Consider the following 19399-nt stretch of genomic DNA (forward strand, 5'->3'; position numbering starts at 1 on the left):
CAAGAACAAGAGAAAAGTAAAACACGCAGCTTGCCAGCAGCAAAAAAACCTGTCGATGATCAGAATGCTTCTCCTTAGTGTGCGTTCAGCCAAACTAACCCTCGCCTCCAAACCCCCACCATTCCACCCCTTCACAACGCGAGCGATAGAGATGTGTAGTGGCAAAAGGACAGCTGCTGTACAGGCTTTGAAATGATCGGGCAGCAAGACAAGCAGAACAGGCAGCTCGCCACAAGCAGAAAGACAGCAGATGATCCGACAGCATCTCCTTAGCATGCGTTCAGCCTCACCCCCTTCACAACGCGAGTAGCGTTATACGTCCTGCGAGAAAGAGATGTAACCACACCCGGGGATGGAAATAAAAGTATTGTTTTTAGAAAAGTTTTAAAATAAAAGTGAAAATAATGCATATGTAACAATTCCCATGAAAATAACAATCTTTTTTAATTGTATATACGGTAAACAAAACCCGGGGGTGGGCGAGCGAAGTGAGCAAGGGGTAGAGCCCCCTAGTATTGTGAAAATATAGTCATCAATATCTAACTTATAATGAAGAAGACCTCTGTATGAACTTGAAATGATTTGATAAGCAGTGTTATGAAAAGGTGGTACAAGCATTGCAAAAATTATGAAAGGCTTCTAATAACATCCACAAACTAGATTAGGACCTTCACTGTGTTGCCTAGATATTAGCCTCATCACAGACGGTTTGACCCCAAATTTCACAGGCAGACTTCAACCTGCACAGCCCCAAAATGGGGAGCTTGCTTGACAAGTTAAAAAAACAAAATATAAAAAAAAATGCACAAACATAACACAAGAAGCAAAAAAGGCAGTAAGAGGTTTACTTAAAAAGGCAACCCAAGGCTAACAAGTCCAACCTGAATACCCAGAATCCAAAGACAAGGCAACAAAATCCACTTTAATGTAACCAGAAAATCAAGAGATTTACTTACAAAAATACAATCCACAATACTCATCCACAATCAATGAAGCTTTGCTGGGACCATCTCTTTTACATGAATGTAAAGGTGGAAGGTGATCTCAGCAGCAGTGATGACAGGGTGACCCTGCCTTCTGGGATCCCACCCATAAAGCACAAGAAACAAAAAAATATGTAATGCATAAATACTAAATAAAAAAAATAGCATAACAATATTATCAACATTTACATATTAACTAAAACATATGAAAAATAATAATTCAAAATCAATCATAGAACAGAAAGTTAAGATAGGTCAGGGAATAAACCCTGGCTGTTTTATAACAAGCAGGAACTAAACCACATACGGTGCCCTCCATAATGTTATTTCTACATGATGTGACTGAAATGTATGCAAAAGCCCATTAATGAAAGTCTACAATGTGTACTTTAATGTCTGAATTGTTTGATTTGTAATGGATAAACTGTGAAGCAGAGGACAAAATCAAGGAAAAATGTGTTTTTGTCCCAAACATTATGGAGGGCACTGTATGAAAAATGCTTGACAGTCTAAAATAATTTTAATACACAAGTACAGTGTTGAATGGTGCAGATAAGCCTAGCACTGTAGTCTAATTCTTTTTTTTTCTTTTTATTAATTTTATTACAATCCATACAAATCAAGTTTTTACAAAAAGAAAAATTGAGTTAAGAACAAATCGATCACCACCCCTGAGAGAGAGAGCAAGCCAAACGGCGTGAAATTTAAGACCTGTAAACATACCTAAATTAATAAATTATCTGTGCTTTATGAGCTTATTTTAAAATATTACTGATTAGATCCTGCCATGTTTTGAAAAAAGTCTGTACGGATCCTCTAACTGAGTATTTGATTTTTTCCAATTTCAAATAGTATAACACATTGGCTGCAGTGGGTTGGCCCCTTGCCCGGGATTGGTCTTGCCTTGTGCCCTGTGTTGGCTGGGATTGGCTCCAGCAGACCCCCGTGACCCTGTGTACGGATCCTCTAACTGAGTATTTGATTTTTTCCAATTTCAAATAGTATAACACATCAGTTTCCCAGTGACTTAGAAGAGGAGAGTTTGGGTTCTTCCAGTTTATCAGAATAAGTCTGCGTTCCAAAAGTGTAGTGAATGCAATCACAATTTGTTTGTCTTTCTCCATCTTAAACCCATCTGGAAAAACCCCAAACACAGTTGTTAATGGGTTAGGAGGGATTGTGAGTCCAAGGCTGTCTGAAAGGTAATTAAAAATTTTCGTCCAGAATGACGTTAATTTGGTACAGGCCCAGAACATGTGAGCCTGGAACTAGTTTATAGCGTTCGCAGGTTGGATCATGCCCTGGAAACATTTTGGAGAGTTTTAGTCGAGACAGATGTGCTCGATATATAATTTTGAGTTGTATAATTGTATGTTTTGCACATATGGAGCTCGAGTGAATTCTCTGCATTGCTACTTTCCACTCCTTTTCTGATATATTAATTAAGAGATCTTTTTCCCAGTGTCCTCTTGGATCTTTGAAAGGGAGGGATTGTAAAATGATTTTATATATTGTAGAGATGGTGTCTATGTCCTTGAGATTGAGCAATATTTTTTCCAGCATGGATATGGGTGCAAGATGAGGATAATCTGGAAGGTTCTGTTTAACAAAGTTCCTGATTTGAAGATAGTGAAAGAAATGTGTAGTTGGAATGTTAAATTTGGAATGTAATTGTTCATAGGATGCAAAGACGTTGTCTAAAGATCTCTAAGCAAGTTAATTCCAAATTTTTTCCAGATATTAAAAACTGCATGTTTGCGAAGGTTGAAAGAGGTGGTTCTCTTGCAGAGGTGCCACAGATAGAAGCTTCTCCATCTTCAAATGCTTTCTACATTGTTTTCGGATTCTAAGTGAGTGGAGCACAATTGGGTTATTAGTATATTGCCGATAACATGTGTTTATTGGAGCACAGAGCAAGGAATACAAAGAAGTACTGCAGGATTTTACTTCTATTGCGACCAAGCCTGAGTACGTTCTTCTATTTGTGTCCAGGTTCTTATCACCTGTATATTTGCTGCCCAGTAATAAAACTGAAAGTTAGGTAGAGCCATGCCGCCTTCTGCCTTTTGTCTTTGTAGGGTCGCTCTTTGGATGCGTGGATGTTTTGAATTCCAAATAAATTAGGTTATTGTTGAATCTAATTTCTTAAAGAATGATTTACTAATTGTGAAAGCTGGCCCCGGCACAGACAGACGGACATCATATTGTCACCACACACCATTTATTTACAGTATTATTTACAGTAATTGTGCTCACGTGCACCCCCAGTGCCTTCTCGCACCGATCTCCCCAAGTCCAGGCCCACAGTCTTTTGTGCCTTCCTGGCCGCCTCCCGTCCTCTCTCTCCAGTTCCGTCTGCTTCCACCCGACTTCCACCAATGACTGGAGGGAGGCGGCCTCTTAAATAATGCCCCGATGAGCCCCAGGTGCTTCCGCCATCCTTGCTACGCCCAGCGTGGCGGAAGTGTCGGCTGCCTTCCTGGCAGCTCTCCGGCGCCACACATGTCTTCCCCGGCACTTCCTGGTGTGGCGGAAGTGTCGGGTTCCCGGGATAATCAGGCACCGGGGCGCCGCCTGGCGGTGGCCACGGGTCCCTACAGGGCTGGGCTTCAAAGCCCTGTACCTGAGGCCCCGTGCCTAACCAGGGACGGACGCCCCACTCTGTCTGGAGGAGGCACTCGCCCTCCTCCGGTCCTCAAGCCCCGGCGGGCTCCTGCCCCGACCGGCAACCGCACGGGATAAACCGGCATCGGGCGCCGCCTGGCGGTGACCACGGGCCCCTACAGGAAGGGCTTCCATGCCCTCAACCCGTGGCCCCAACAGAACCAGGGACGGGCGCCTCGCGGTCTGGAGGAGGCACAAGCCCTCCTCACCGTCCTCCTGGCGTCCCGCCGGGCTCCGCCCGGCCGGGGCCACAGTGCCCCACCGCTAGCGAGGACACGTGGGTCGAGCGGCACAACCGAAAGGGCAGCACGTCCCCAGCGAGGGTCCTACTATGTCCCCAGGGTCCAACACGGCACCCTGGGACATCGTCTTCGGCACCCTCGCCGCGCAAACGTCCCCTGTGGTCTGCGCCGCTCGCCCCGCTGTTCCCCAGCGGGTCACTGTAGGCCTCCCGGCGTGGAGCACTCCGCTGAGCGCCCGCTCCAAGCGGGCAGGTCCCCGCCGGCGTCGGCCTCAGCGCTTGTCGGGCGGGCCTGTAAAATAAAGAAAAGAGGGCCAGAAGCACAGCGAGGACACTCATCCCGGCGCTCCGTCGGTCTCCGTATCGACCGTGCTCCTGCCCCCTCCGACAGCCCCAACTTGCCTGCTGAAGTCCGCGCGCCGCAGGTTCCATGCCCGTCCGCTCGTCCAGCGGCACCGCTCGCAGGCGGCTCGCCCAGCCGCCAGGGGATCTCCTCTGCTCGTACAGAGGGCGGCCCTTCTCGGACGCGCGCAGCCAGCGCCGCTCTTCCTATCGGAGGAACCGCATTCACCCTTCGGTTCCTCCTTCTTTTCTTGACGCGCTGGCGGTCTGGGTCTGAGCACAGCAAAGCTCAAATCCAGCCCGTCTGCGTCCAGGCAGAGCGACAGGAGACAGCTGCAGGCTTGAAGCGCAGGGCGCTAGGACCCAGGGCACTCAGCCGCCCCAATCCTACCAGCCCTTGCGTGTTCGAGCTCCTCGCCTCGCTAGCTGTCTGCACCGCCGCATCCGCTGTTGGGAGGTTGCCTACTCGGAGCCGGTCGTCCCGTAATCGGTCACGGCCATGTTCGGCGAACCTCCCCGCTTGCTTTACGGGAACGGCAACACTCACCACTCCCGCCGTGTTCTGTCTGCCTCCGGTTCCAGCGCCGCGCCCGTTCCTCCGTCTCCGCGGTGTCACTCCCGGCGCGACCGCCTTCTCCATCAGCTGCTCGCACTGGCGACTAGAACACGCAGCAACTCCTCAAAAGGCGGCTTGGCGGGCCGAAGGGACTCCTCCGACGCACGCCGAGCCGCTGGTGGAAAAGAGAGACAGACGTCGGTGGGCTTACCTGTCGATCGGCTCCACGCGTCGCCTGCCTCCTCTGGGCCACTCCCTCTGGCCCAATCGGGTCCTTCTCCGACACGAGACTGGCATTCCTTGGGCCCGCCTCTATCCAATCATCGGCGGGCACGCAAGACACACCGCCAATCCGTGCCTGTCAGCGGGCGGGACCTCCGCCCGCTGACCATCTTGCCTCCCCTGCTCCGAGTGCGAGGCGTGCCTCCTCGCCGCGTTGTGGCTGCGGCGATTCCTTGAGCCGCAGCGGCTCCGACTCCGCAGCCTTCTCTGCTGCTGCCGTCGCCGCGCTGCCGTCAGCCCGCGGCCCGGCGCGCTCCTGCCACGGACGCGGATCCGGTTCGTCCCTGCCTGTAGGAAACAAAGTACAACCGACCCCGGAGGGCCGATTATTGCAGGGCAGGGCACTCACCTCCCGGATCCCGTCATGCCGAGGCCCCCGCCTCGGTGTGGCCTTTTGCGTAGCGACACCGGCCTGGCTGTCCGTCCCGACAGCGCGACTTTCGGAGCCCGCTGCGCTCCGGCGATGTCGAGACTTCCTCCGCACCCGGGGAAAGCAATCCCGCTGTCCGGTGGCGGTTTCTGGGGCGAAACGCTCCGCTGGTTGTAACGGCGCGCCCGCTGCCAGTGTGTGGGTCGCTGCTGCGCGGGCCGTTCACAGAAACTTTTTGATTTAACAATACAGGTCCCCGCCTTGAACCAGGCGGAGTATCCTGCCGACTACGCCACTGTGAAAGCTGGCCCCGGCACAGACAGACGGACATCATATTGTCACCACACACCATTTATTTACAGTATTATTTACAGTAATTGTGCTCACGTGCACCCCAGTGCCTTCGCACCGATCTCCCCAAGTCCAGGCCCACAGTCTTTGTGCCTTCCTGGCCGCCTCCCCCCTCTCTCCAGTTCCGTCTGCTTCCACCCGACTTCCACCAATGACTGGAGGGAGGCGCCTCTAAATAATGCCCCGGATGAGCCCCAGGTGCTTCCGCCATCCTTGTACGCCCCAGCGTGGCGGAAGTGTCGGCTGCCTTCCTGGCAGCTCTCCGGGCGCCACACAATGTCTTCCCCCCGGCACTTCCTGGTGTGGCGGAAGTGTCGGGTTCCCGGATAATCAGGCACCGGGGCGCCGCCTGGCGGTGGCCACGGGTCCCTACAGGGCTGGGCTTCAAAGCCCTGTACCTGAGGCCCCGTGCCTAACCAGGACGGACGCCCACTCTGTCTGGAGGAGGCACTCGCCCTCCTCCGGTCCTCCAAGGCGTCCCGGCCGGGCTCCTGCCCCGACCGGCAACCGCACGGGATAAACCGGCATCGGGCGCCGCCTGGCGGTGACCACGGCCCCTACAGGGAAGGGCTTCCATGCCCTCAACCCGTGGCCCCAACAGAACCAGGACGGACGCCTCGCGGTCTGGAGGAGGCACAAGCCCTCCTCACGTCCTCCTGGGCGTCCCGGCCGGGCTCCCGCCCCGGCCGGGGGCCACATAATGTATACTGGAATGTTTTGAAATAAAAAAGGAGCTTAGGAAGAACATTCATCTTAACAGTGTTAATTCTTCCAGCTAGTGTGAGATGAATGGTTGATCATCTATGCAAGTCTTGCTTGATTTTTTTTCTATGCAGATGGCGAAATTTTGTTGATAAAGAGCTTTATGTTTACTTGTGATGTTTGCCCTGAGGTATTTAAACTGTTCTGCAATGATAAAAGGTAGGGTATCAAATCTAATATTATATGCTTGAGAATTCACAGGAAAGAGTACACTTTTATTCAGATTAATTCTGAGACCAGAGATCTTTTGAAATTCTGTGAGTGCTGTTAAGACTGCAGGCACAGAATTTTCTGGGTCTGATATATACAGTACCATGTCATCTGCATATAATGAAATTTTCTGTTCCAGTCCTTCTCTGCTAATCCCCTCTATCTGATCAGTATTTCGACAATGTATTGCCAGTGGTTCAATGGCAATTGCAAACAGCAGCCGTGACAAGGGGCATCCTTGTCTAGTACCACGTTCTAGTTTAAAGTAGTCTGAGCAAATGTTGTTGATGCAAACTGAAGTTTCTGGGTTAGTATACAGTAATTTAATCCATGCACAAATGTTCGGGCCAAACCCAAAGTTCTCCAATGTACTGTAGTAAAAAGTTATTTCCATTCAATCATGTCGAATGCTTTTTCTGCATCCAATGATAATAATATTTCTGGGGTGTTTGATATAGTTGGTGACTATATTACATTAAACAGGCGTTGAAGATTTGAAGATAAGTGTCGGCCCCTGATAAGTCCAGTTTGGTCATGTGTTATTACAGAGGGGAGCACTTTCTCCATCCTTCTAGCTATGATTTTAGAGAGTATTTTAACGTCGTTATTCAGAAGTGAAATTGGTCTGTATGATGCACAATGTAATAAGTCCTTATTTTGTTTTGGAAAAACGGTGATTAGTGCTCGGCGAAAGGTTTGAGGAAGAGATTGGTTATCTCTGGCTTCTGTAAATGTTGCTAATAGGAGAGGGTAGCCATCAGGGCCTGCTGCTTTCCCGCCTTGGAGTGACTTTATAGCATCTAGTAATTCTGATAACGCCAGAGGTTTCTCAAGTTCCTCCGCACTAAAAGTGTCTATTTGTGGTATTTGTAATGTATCCATAAATGCATTAGATTGTGTATTGTCTTCTTTAAACTCAGTAGTATATAAGGATTTATAGTAGTCTCTGAAAGTGTGCATTATATTTTTGTGTCACGATTTTATCTCCATTCGCGTTGGTGATTACTGAGATTGTGTTCCGCACTTCTTGCTTGTGAATTTGTTGAGCTAAAAGCTTATTAGCTTTCTCTCCATGTTCATAGTAATGATGTCTGGATTTCTAAATTAGTTGTTCAGTTTCTTTAGTTGTCAAGAGGTTTAATTCTGAATGTAGAGCCTGCCTTTTCCTATGTAGAGTCTCGCTTGGTAGTCTGGCATGTTCTTCATCTATTCTAGTAATTTCGCTTTTTATCTCTGCTACTTTCTTGGCTTCGATTTATTTCTGTGGGAAAGATATGAGATAATCTGTCCTCTTAAGCAGGCCTTAGAGTATTCCTGCAGAGATCTCGGAGGATGTATTTGTCTCTAGAAATAATTTGTTTTGTTTGGATATAAATTCCATACAATTCTCGTTTGCTAATAGAAGCGGGTTGAGACGCCATCTGCGGGGTGAGTGTATGGGGCTTAGTAATTTTAGCTCCAAGATCATAGGTGCATGGTCAGAAATAACAATAGCATTGTATTCGCAAGATTTAATCTTAGGCAAGAAGTTATTGTCTATAAAGAAGTAATCAATCCTTGAGTAGCAATGATGTACTGGTGAGTAGAAAGAATATGTTCTTGAATTTGGGTTTAAAAACCTCCAGGGGTCTGATAAGTTGTGATCAGTTATAAACTTTGTAATTATCTTTACGGTGTTAGATGCCATTCCCCCTGTGGAAGAAGTCCTATCTAAAAGTGGATTTAGAACACAATTAAAGTCCCCAGCCATTATAACTTTATGAGTGTTCAGATTGGGAATGGATGCAAATAAATTTTGTATAAATTCCTTATCATCAACATTAGGTGCATAAACATTTATCAAGATCATTTTACAGTTAGATAAGTCTCCCATGACCATTACATATCTCCCTTCAGGATCCAATACTACATCTGATGCTACAAATGGTACTGTTCTATGTATGAGAATTCCCACACCTCTAGTTTTCTTTGTAAAACTAGAATGGAACATTTGGCCAGTCCAGTCTTTTTGCAGCCGGAACTGATCCTTGCTTAGTAAGTGGGTCTCCTGTAAAAATACTATTTTAGCGTTTAGACCTGTTAGGTGAGAGAGTACTTTCTTTCTCTTTAATTCGTGATTCAGGCCTTTAACATTCCAGCTCACGAAGTTAACTGTCCCATCATGGAGACATTGATTCTGAGTTTTTGATGTCATTTTATAGTCTTAACTGGAAGTGAGACAGCTTGCCTTAATTTCCTATTTCCCCTAGAGTTGTTGCCATGCAGCTTATTATTACGTTGGTAGTTATAATTATAAAGATTAAGAGGATAGATTAGGTATAGATCAAGCCTGCTCTCTTTCTCTCCCCCCCTTAACCCCCACCCATCCCTTTTTGCCTCCCCAAGTGAGGCTAGAACCCACTTCACACAGTCCCAGTCCTCTGACATACCCAGAGACAGAGCACGTCCAAAGCAAAACAAGCCCCCATGCAGCGGCATTTTAGGGTTAAAAGATAGAGATATCTATTACCAATATAGTCTAAAAAAAAAATTGTGCACTTAAAATATATATAGTCTTCAGCAATCTTAGTGCATTAAGATAATACACCCAGACAATAAACCCAGGGAATAGTGTTAGAAATTTGTCCAGAATAAGCATAATAAGTCCATCCATCCATCCATTTTCCAACCCGCTGAATCCGAACACAGGGTCACGGGGGTCTGCTGGAGCCAATCCCAGCCAACACAGGACACAAGGCAGGAACCAATCCTGGGCAGGGTGCCAACCCACCGCAGGACACACACAAACACACCCACACACTAGGGCCAATTTAGAATCGCCAATCCACCTAACCTGAATGTCTTTGGACTGTGGGAGGAAACCAGAGCGCCCGGAGGAAATTCACGCAGACACGGGGAGAACATGCAAACTCCATGCAGGGAGCTCCCGGGAAACGAAACCGGATCTCCTAACTGCGAGGCAGCAGCGCTACCACTGCACCTAAATGCAATAATAGCAATAACAATAAACCAAGGGTTTGATGTTGAACAGTCTCGTTTAGGGTAGAGATAAAAATAATTAGCTAAAAAAAACAAAGAGAAAAAAGAAAAAGTAATTAGGCACAATAAAACATAAACAGATAGCGCCCTAGTAATGCTAAGTAATAGTGAGAATATATGATGATAAAAACCCGTATTTTTTAACAAATAGATCCGACAGTAGATTATTAGTCCTTGCTATATCATTAACGGCCATGACTCACTATTATGTATCAGAATAGTCCCGGGATCGGCTTTCTTAATTCCTTTTCTGCTTCTTCCTTGCTAGCAAAGACATAGAATTGACCTTGCAATTCCACTTTCAGTTTGGCCAGATACAAGAGGGTGTATTTGACGTTGGCTTGCTGTAACCGCTGTTTAATGTTGTAGAAGGCTGCGCGTTTAGTAGCTGTTGCTGGAGAGAAGTCAGGGAAGATATGAATGCGGTTATTTTCATATATAATATCTTGCTTGTTCCTGAGGAGTGCCATCACCTCTAGCTTAAATGATAATCTTTCAAAGCGAATAATAAAAGATCTGGGTCTAATGGTATTTGATCCGCTTACACGGTAAGCCGCTGCTATCTCAGATTCTGTCCTCCCCGATTATTTTAAAGAACAGTTCAGCTGCGAATTTCACAGTGTTTGGAGTTTCTCGATTCTCAGGCAGACCTTCAATTCTGACATTATACCTTCTGCTTCCATCTTCCAAAGCAGCCAGTCTTTGTTTTCCAAGTTTTTTGCATTCGGAGCTTACATTTACTGCAGTCTGATTCTGTGCTATAATTTTGTCTGACTTTTTTCATGTACCGTTTATGATTATCTGTTATAATTTGGGCTTTTATTTTCCTTGAGTTTCTCTGAAGCTGGAATACTACTCTTGATGTCATTCTGGACGTTTTAACATTCAAGTAAACCAATTCTAGAGGGTAGAATTTTGTTTATACTGTGGCTTCAGTTTATAAGTTTAATATTATTTACCATCTTTTACAAAACAATTTTTTTGGAGATGGCATCACTGTTTTGTGTCATCTGTCAATGGAAATGTCCTAGTAAGCATCTGTGCACACCAGTATAAAGATCAACTTAAAATAGTCATAAGTATCTGAGATTGGATCGGAGTTAGTGTACTACTTACTTTGAAGTTTGATTACTCTTTTTTAATAAAGCTGTCTTTTTTTACTTTGATTTTTGGTTTATGATTTGGATTTGACGTTTCCCTTTTTGACCTTTGGTTTTGACACCGTTCTTTTTTCAGATCCTCACTCTTTAATTATTTAGACGGTCTGCCCTTTTTAGTCAGTACAGTACCCATCATTTTTGTTATACTAAATATTGCAAATGTGTTTCTAAAGCTCTTTTTAGGCACTTGCTGTTAGGAACTAATTTTTTCTCACACTTGTCTCTCTACTGCATTTTAATTGCTGATGTTTTAAATGTGTATGGTTGAACATTTTACATTATAAAGCTCTTCATGATATTGCATGCTGTTACAAATGCAATAAAAAATTGGTTAACTGATTGATAAAAACTATATATCTATGGCCAGTTACAAGGTATCAGAAACTATGAACCAGTCAACAATATAGCTATGGCAATTCAAATCCAAGCATGGTTTGTACAAGCAAACTCAGAGCATATCAGTTAAAGCTGGTGAAAGAAAAATTAATGTGTTGTAGTGGTGTAAATGCAATAATGGTTAAACTTAAGATTGTAGTTAAAGTAGCAAAAATTTCAATGTGTTAGCTAATCAGTCTGAGACAAGGATCCGTTATACTTTTCAACTCCAGTGTGAATCTCTTAGCAAATGTGTTATAAACCATGTGACGATGCGGGTTCTCTTCCATGCTCTCCTCGTCTGTTCAGGAACCCGGAACCCAACACCGTCGATAATGTCACCGAGATGAGCTGACAAATAGGGACAAATCTCTCAAGGCCAGGGGATATATTCCATAAAGTGCTTTTATTTAAAACAATACTCAAATCAAAAAGTGCAGAGTCAAAGTTCAATAAATAAATCCATAAAATCAAGTGTCCAGCGAGATTAAAATCAACAATAAATCCTTTAAAACGCAAGGTTAATATATGCTGCAATTAAAACGCAGTATCTTTCTCTCAGTTTACTCTCCAGCCCACCTCTGTCTCTTTCTCCCCGGCTCTCCATTACTCGCAGCCAGCGGAGACCAACAACCACGATCTCCTTCAGTTAACCTCCGTCTTGGCCTCCATCAGGAAGTCACTGCCAGACTGCCGAGGTCAACTCTCCGCCCTCGATCCTTCGCGCACCCGCAGTCGCTCCTCAGATCCTTAGGGACGGCACCTCTCCTGCTCACCCCACTCACTGGTACATTCAGTGGGGCGAACTAGCCCCTAGAGCGCAACAGAATAACGCTCCTTCGCGGGACCCCAGCTCATGGCGTTTCCAACTTCCAGGTGACCGGATCGTCACCACCTGACTGCTGTTTTCCGACCTCTTACTGCATCCGCCTTTCTCTCTCTTCCTTCACGATTTCTCTTATCTTTCTCCACGACTTTATATCTCCCTCTCTGGTGTACCTTCGTTTATATATACACCCTCTGCCTCCGTGGGCACAGCGTCTTAATTACACACCGCAGGAAGCCAATGAGGCAAACAAGATTATGTGAATTTCCCCTTGGGATTAATAAAGTATCTATCTATCTATCTATCTATCTATCTATCTATCTATCTATCTATCTATCTAAGAACGACCACACCCACACGTGCAGGTGCGACTCGCTCCAATCACCTCATTAACTCAGCGTCGTGCAATCGCCCACGGAGAACGACACGGCTATACGGATTTTAAAAAAACCTGATTTTCGGAAGCCGCGGACCCGCTATACCACAAATCACTTTTTGTTTCCATTACATTAGTTTATTTACCTTTAATTAAATATAACTTACCGTAAATCACAAGTGCATCTAACTGTTCTTTCCCTATTTGTGCAACCAGTGTCAAGGATTCTGTCTATTTGGTTTACAAATAATTGTATTATTTTTTTTTACATCATTGCTAATCAATGATTATTTTTTATAACATACCCTGCTGAAATGAAACATTGCCCTTATTATCACAGCACAATGTTACATGTTTTTTTTTTTTTTAATCTTGCTTGGTCATTATTAACACAATTTCCAAATCATTCATCATTTAGCCCTCTCTTTTCACTTAACCTGTCCGTTCTTTTTAATTCATGACCTATGGTGAGTTTAGTTACTCCACAGCAGTAGAGGTTACACTAAATATTGCTGTTCATCCAGCTTGATGAAAAAGCAAGAAAAGGCATCACAATCTGCTTTACTGCATATCTCTAAATTCTCACATCCTTAAAGATGATTGCTTTAATATTTACAAATGCTAAGAAACAAACTTTTAAGTTGATTTCTCAAGCATGAAATTTGATGCTCATGATTTCATCTGGATTTTTTGTAAAAGGTGGAACATGAGCAGTAAAGCAATTTAAAGCTTACAGTACTTTTTGGATTTGAAATAATATGATCTCAAAACATTTAGTACAAACAATTAAAGATTTTCTGGCATCAGATTTTTCATGCAACATTAACTGCTTGCATGTGCTCTTAAACCTGAAAACAAATCGTCCGAGGGAAAGCACAAAATGTTACTTTGATCCTATTCCCAGGTTGACTAAGGTTCTGTTTATACTAATGATTTATGTAAAAGTTTATTAATCCAGATTATCTTCTTTTAATATTGTTTGCCTAATGTACTGTAGCATTGTTCAGGGTGGTTTATTAAAAATACTGTGACACAAAGGAATTCCATTGTGATATTACAATAAAATCATAGTGATCTGACACTCTTTAAGGTCCTAAATCATTTTGAAAGCAGTTTTTTTTCTTATCATTTTATAGTATCAAATCACTGATAGTCAGTTCTGTATTCTTCATATTAGCTGTTACTTTACAGCAGTGTTTTTCAACCTTTTCGTTGGAGTCGAACCCTGCGCGAATAGTTACCTTGCTCACGGAACCCTGTGCAATTATCCACCAGTATGTCCTATATCATTAGGACTTTTTCGGCTGAACCCTTGGTTAGCACTCATGGAACCCTTGGGTTCTCAGGGACCCCGGTTGAAAAACACTGCTTTACAGTTTAATAAATGTCAATTTCCTACAGTGCTTTAGGTTTAGGTAGCCCACAAATCAAGAAATTCAGTTGAATACTACCCCATTTTTTGCTCTTTAGTGTTTTCAGGGACTAAATACTATCTTTTGAGTAACATGCTGAATGAGATGTTTAAATCTGTTTGAAGAACCTTAGGTCACCTTGATATTTTCATGATGTGGGGATTCTGTTATCATTGTCCTCATTTAATAATTCTTATTAAAGTATTTATATGTGTTGCTCAAGTGTTATCTAAAGTGCCATTTTGAGCTGCTGCCAAGGATTTTATTTCAGTGCCTTGTTATGCAGAAAAAATATTTTGACCTTGGTATGGTTGAGTAGGCATGGGTGAAAGCAAGACAGTCATCCTTAGGACCATGCTATCTGCAGATCTGTGATCCTGATAGAAATAACAGTAGCAAGTGTTTGTAAGGGTGGGGCCGGGGAAGGAAAATCCATTAATAATAGTCTGAAATAAATCAGAGAGAACCTAACCCACAAAAGGTACTTATGTCTGGAATCAGCCTGAAGGTGGAGTTTACCAAAGAGTACCTGGTGGCCAGGTGACCAGTATAGCCCAGCCAGGCTCTGTCAGACAAGGTGAATGGTTCTGCCATCTGGGATCACCACCTACTAGGTGAAGAATGAGGACCATTTGTAGTGCCATTTGGGTGACAGGCAAGAGTGAAATGGATAAAGCCATATTGGACTTTGGCAGTACAAATTCACTCTTGGAAAGTAGTACTAGGGAGTTATACCGTGTTAGCCATTATGGATGTAGTGAGAAGTTAAACAAAATGACACCTTTTATTGGCTAACCAGAAAGATTACAATATGCAAGCTTTCGAGGCAACTCAGTCCCCTTCTGCAGGCAAGATAACAGAACTTTTCTGGTGGGGAAGGAGCTGGTACTTGTGGAAGTTAAGAATACTGGTTAAAAATAACCAGACTGGCTTCTATGCACAGCATTGGCTCTGGATCCAAACATCTAAATCAAGGTTAGTCTCTCTCTACTCTGGGGTTGCCTGGTAGGAAAGGCCCTGGGCGGATTGCATAGCTACTCAAAGCATTTTGGCTCTAGTAGGTGAGAAGATCTCGCCTACAACAGGACTGTTGTTTACACGTATGGACTAAACAGCTCTTATGAGTATTTTCTATTTACCCTTTTCAGAGACATTAGATTTGGTGATCAAAAGAGTGCCATCCACTAACTCTGCAGTCCTATTGTGAGACTACAACACTCATATGGTGAAGATACCTGGGATAAATTGATTAGGAGAAACAGCTTGTCTGACGTGAACACAAGTGATAAACTATTATCTTATTTCTCTGCTAGTCATGGGTTGTCCTTAAAAAAATGGGGATTGAACACCAGGATGCTAATAGGTGTGCTTAATACCAGAGTTACTTCATGCCACTGGTCGACTGTCATCTTTGTAGTCATGTCATTTCATCTGCGGCATTATACTGCGGACAGCTAGACCAAGTGAGGTGCTAAGCTGTCAGCTAATCAGCAGCTGGTATTGACCTGACTTAAACAGATGGAGTGCCTGAGAGACAAACCTGGTAAGCCCAAATGCTGTAGATAGAAAGGGTGTACTGGAAATAGCAGCAAAGTTTGGGTTACATTCAAATTTCACTTTTGGAAGTGCATCTCAGCAGATGTCATTGACACAGAGTTTGAATGGACCATGTTCAAGACCTTAGTTTGATGAACAATTAAAACATTTGTGGAGAGAAGGTTGTTTGTGCTTTTAGTGGTGGTAACCCCCTGGTAAGTTGTCAAGTTGAAGAAAAATAGCATCCACATGATGTTAAGAGGAGGATCTGCATATTTGACACAGAGGTAATAGCACTCTAACAAGGCAGCTACAACAGCAGTAGCCAACACTAAATCCCATGTACGGCTAGAATTCGCTGAGTCCATGAAAAATGACTTTAGGGTGGCTTTGAAAAGACTTTGATAAGCCATTTAATGGCACAGGTAGGATAAGCGGGGGATCACTAAGGCTGTTCTCGGAAAGTGATGGGAAATATTGTCCTCAAATAAGAATATTGTTTTGGGTTTAAGTGAGCACTTTGAAGAAGTCATAAACCCTTTCAATATGCCCTCCTCAGATGAAGTGATGCTAAAAGCATTGGATATAGCTGGATTTGTCTCTGTGGCTGAGGTCACTGTGGTGTGGATAAGATCCAACCAGAAATGGCACAATATATTGGATATGGTGGGGGTGCTTTGGCTATTATGCTTCTTTGTTGTCGCATGGAGAATGGAGACAATGCTTTGGACTGCCAGATTATAGGGTGTGTTCTAATTATTATTGATTATACTGTTCAGATTTTCTGGAAAAGTATTTTTTGGGCTACAGGAACAGAGACTACATCCAGTAGTTAAGATGAATAATTCAAATAATTTAAAATAATTTTTGCCTATGTAACCAATGTTTTCCCCCTGCAGAGATATTTGATTGGACATGGGGATTTGTCAGCCCTGTCTACATGTGCTTTGTTTGTTTAGAAAATACTAATGACAGTGTATGCCATAGTATTCTGTGGGTAGTGCTTCAAAAGTGTGAGCTTCCAGGGATGCTCCTGTGTACCATTGTGGCCCTGTATTTGCAGAATGAGAGTTACGATAACATACTTGACGTGGAGTCCATTTGTTGTGAGGTGTTCAATCAGTTCAATTCAGTTTGTTATTGTATAGAGCTCTTTAATGAGTATGGGTGCAGAGTGCTATGATAAGTTCTCAGTTAAACTGCAAATACAAACTTTAAAAATTACTAATGACAAAATGAGTATACATAAAGACACAGATTTGTCTTGACACACAGGAAAGCAATGAAGTTTGAAACTGATGAACATAAATAGAACCCATCAATAACTGGCCATTAATGAATTAGTGAACTTTGGCCAGTTAACATAAGAGAAGAGAGAAAATAACCCCAGTGAGCAGCATACACTGTAGTGTCCATGGTCAGTTATAGATCAAAGTACTGGACATTTTTGGGTTTTGTTTTCTCCATAAAGCTCTTGTGAACAATCAGGAATTAGTCCTCAGATCTTTTCTGGCTTCTACGGGTTTATAATATAAAGCATTCTGGATAGTTACATTGCATTGTGGTGTGGCAGCTATGATTTTTCCTGACTGAAAGCTGTGCTCAGTGTGGTTTAAATCAGCAATCTTCAGTAAAGCTGGGACTTCATTAATTCAGCCCATTTTTAATAATATGGCTCTGAGTAAAGCTTAGAGCATTTTGTTAAACTCATAACATCATTGACATATGCGGTTAGTTTTTCTAGTGTTTGATTCATGCTCACAAACAGATTTAATCTTAATGACTTAAAGATGCTATCTCCTATGCACTTTTTGATTTAACTGTAAATTGTAAACTCTTAATTACACTATCCACAACGTTCCTTTCTCACTATAGACACTTTACCCATTGCTTTTGTTAAATATGATTTTGCTCCTTCTGTTTGCTGTTATTCACTGCTGTTTTGTTCTGAATGTACATCATAATTAAAATGATCGAAGAAATTGTTACCTTTTATGTTTTGACTTTTTACATAATAAACTCCTTACCACGTTAGTGTCTTTAATTCAGTGCCTTCCAAAGCAGTTTTTTGTTTGTGTAAAGAATGTCCCTTCTTAAAGAATTTCTTTACTTTTCAAATGCTTTTTTGTCTTTATTCCAGCAAACCTTTTTTTACAGGAAGTGTAACCAGATTAGTTTCTCGGGTTGAATTAATACCAGTTTAAGCTAATTTTTCGTGCTTCATTATTCAGAGAAAAGAAGTATCTTGGGGCTGGATTTGTGTGTATAAGTGATGTGTGTGTGTGCACATATATTTATGTATAGCTTTTAATATGAAGACACATTTTGGGAACTGTATCCATGAATGGATGTATGCATGATCTAAACTGGGTTGTTGCCCATGGCCCTATTAGGTGCAGGGGTCCCAAGATTAATTAAAAAGTTTTGTTCTTTGTTTTTCAAAGAAATATTCGTGCCACTGGAATAGTCCTCTTTAACCCCTTTGCCATTATCCCTAAGAGAACTTGTCTATTGCTAGTCACATGCACATTGTCAACCCTGAGTTTGTGCATGTCCAGTGAACTGCAGCTAGTGATGGAGAGTGGCTGTTGGACAGATTTTGTAGTAGCAAGAAAGCTGCATATAGGTTGTCAAAACAGTACATGAAGAATAAAAGTACATTTGGCATTTTGCATGAATGGTAAGCTCTCCTCTTCTGGTTTTGACAGCTTTCAAAGTTATCATTCAGTGATCTCTGTTTTTTTTATTATTTACAATTATTTTTGTTTGTTTTTGTTTTACCTCAATAGCTGAAAATACCCAACAATGTGCCAGAATGAAGTTTTTAAATATTTTCCACTCTCTCACTCTCAAAATAAATAGTTGAACAGAATCTGTGTATTTAATATCTAACATGGCATACTGTGCTCTAATGGCTATAAAGTATAATTCTAAGCTTGAGTGCTTTGCCCGTCCCCCTCTCTATCCCTCAATAATCTTAGATGCTGTTTCTGTGTTTTTTGCAGTTATCCATACACCTATTGTGTACTCTTGCAATACTTACTCTTTTTGTTTAGTGCCTTTTCGAAGTTTAGGCAACTCCTAAATTTTGATATTATGTAGTAGTATTTTCTTGGTTCGTTCAGAACACCAATTTAGGGCCCAAAATGTTTACACAGGGGCACCACCCTCCTAAGTCCACCCTTGTGTGTATCTTCTAAGACCGAAGAAAGCAGTATTTTGGGAAAATCATTACCTTTTCTTTGAAAATAATTTGAAGTTACACTGCCTGGCCAAAACAAAAGTCGCCACCAAAAAAAAAAAGGTCACACACTCTAATATTTCGTTGGACCACCTTTAGCTTTGATTACGGCACGCATTCGCTGTGGCATTGTTTCAGTAAGCTTCTGCAATGTCACAAGATTTAGTTCCATCTAGTGTTGCATTAATTTTTCACCAAGATCTTGCATTGATGATGGTAGAGTCTTACCGCTGCGCAAAGCCTTCTGCAGCACATCCCAAAGATTCTCAATGGGGTTAAGGTCTGGACTCTGTGGTGGACAATCCATGTGTGAAAATGATGTCTCATGCTCCCTGAACCACTCTTTCACAATTTGAGCCCAATGAATCCTGGCATTGTCATCTTGGAATATGCCCGTGCCATCAGGGAAGAAAAAGTCCATTGATGGAATAACCTGGTCATTCAGTATATTCAGGTAGTCGCCGGACCTCATTTTTGGAGCACATACTGTTGCTGAACCTAGACCTGACCAACTGCAGCAACCCCAAATCATAGCACTGTCCCCACAGGCTTGTACAGTAGGCACTAGGCATGATGGGTGCATCACTTCATCTGCCTCTCTTTTTACCCTGATGCGCCCATCACTCTGGAACAGGGTAAATCTGAACTCATCAAACCATATGACCTTCCATTG

The 19399-nt window shown here is 43.2% G+C and overlaps 1 protein-coding gene across 6 annotated transcripts in view; it reads left to right on the forward strand.

The window, feature by feature from the left end:
* Nucleotides 1-19399, forward strand: part of stau2 (staufen double-stranded RNA binding protein 2) — a 356944-nt gene that overhangs the window by 148745 nt on the left and 188800 nt on the right. The gene's annotated exons all lie outside the window — the stretch shown is intronic.

Source organism: Polypterus senegalus, chromosome 5 (genome assembly GCF_016835505.1).
Source record: "Polypterus senegalus isolate Bchr_013 chromosome 5, ASM1683550v1, whole genome shotgun sequence".
Classification (NCBI taxonomy): domain Eukaryota; kingdom Metazoa; phylum Chordata; class Cladistia; order Polypteriformes; family Polypteridae; genus Polypterus; species Polypterus senegalus.